The sequence below is a fragment of the Siphateles boraxobius genome, unplaced genomic scaffold (assembly GCF_051911475.1).
Source record: "Siphateles boraxobius isolate OS27281-9 unplaced genomic scaffold, OSU_SipBor_1 26, whole genome shotgun sequence".
NCBI classification, from domain to species: Eukaryota; Metazoa; Chordata; class Actinopteri; order Cypriniformes; family Leuciscidae; genus Siphateles; species Siphateles boraxobius.
Window position 1 is genome coordinate 4,952,501 of NW_027508876.1, and position 1,280 is coordinate 4,953,780.

The following is a 1,280-nucleotide window of genomic DNA, read 5'->3' on the forward strand; positions in this document are numbered from 1 at the left end:
TTGGGTCTGGCTGAAAGAATCACCATGTCATTAACCAGACCAGGTTTAACACCCTGCATTTAAACAAAAAAAGGTTATCAATAAACAGAAATATCCATAAATAGAATCAAAGTACCCTGTTAGAAACATTAGTTACCATGGTTCTTGGCTTATGCCATTTCTGTTCAGTCTCTGTGCAGCTGTGTGTTGGGGGAACAGAGGTGATTCTTAGCTGGCAATAATGTGCAGTCTGGTACAACAGTGCTGCCACATGATTACACAAAGCTGTACCTGCCACACAGGTACACTGGCAGCTTTGTAGCTGCAGAGGACGGGCATCCCTAAGCACAACCTGAAAATACACAAATCTGTTACAATAGAATAAAAGTGCAGTTTTTAAAAAGGAGAATGCATGAGTACAGTGAGAATGTTCGACAAAACAAACAAATAATATGTACCATCGACATAAAAAGATGACATAAAAAACTACTAAATTTGTAGGAGCTAAAATTGTAGCCAAAATATAATTTATTATTAATATAATTATTTCTCACTTTACTCATCATCAACAGTGGACACAGAACGTGTGTCAATGCAGTGAAACAGAATTCAGTTTCTGTGAATCCCAGTGCTTACTAACGTACGTTACATATTTAAAAATCGATAAATATTCCAACACACCAATATTATTAATGGTAGGGTAAATTAAATATGTATTTAAAATAACCTTTAGTAGGATTATGCGATGATTCACAGAAACTTGATCTGACGAACGGAACCTGTCTCATGAAACAGCCTGCACTGAACCTGCAGGATAACTTTCCCTTACGCTCAAGGTGTGAGGCTTTTGGCTTTTCCTCATTGATCTGTAGCACTCAGCCCTAATGGTTACCTCTCCTGTACTTGAATCCTTGTTTGAAACTGACATTGACAAAGGCGTTAGGAAAATTAGATGTAATTGACACATAATAGTAGACAGACCGACACAGACACATAGCCTACGTTACACCTGCTGCGCTAGCTAGATAGCATGATTGCTAAGGGCATGTAAACACAGAACACGTCCAGATCTTACCTTCAAAATTGTGGATGTAGCTCGAAACGTACAACTTGAAGCCCTTCTCCTTCTTGGTTGTCGATGTATGACACAATGTTTGTATAATTCGACTCACGTCGTTGACCGTAACCCTAGGGACATCTTGAAGCGACCGAGTGAAAAACGCCATAGTTGCTATTGACGCTACGTGCGCCGGCGACAACCGGATGTGACTTAGCTGGCTGACTTGGAATGCGGAAGAGAG

At 39.9% G+C, this 1,280-nt stretch overlaps 1 long non-coding RNA gene across 1 annotated transcript in view; it reads right to left on the bottom strand.

The window, feature by feature from the left end:
- The window catches only part of LOC143751620 (uncharacterized), a 1,948-nt gene extending 1,617 nt beyond the window's left edge, over positions 1 to 331 (bottom strand). Inside the window, exons 1-2 of the long non-coding RNA XR_013207277.1 lie at positions 137 to 331; positions 1 to 53 (exon numbers count right to left, since the gene is read on the bottom strand). The exon at positions 1 to 53 is cut by the window's left edge and continues 27 nt beyond it. This is a non-coding gene — a long non-coding RNA (uncharacterized LOC143751620). The remainder of the gene's footprint in view (positions 54 to 136) is intronic.
- Between the last annotated feature and the right edge of the window lie 949 nt (positions 332 to 1,280).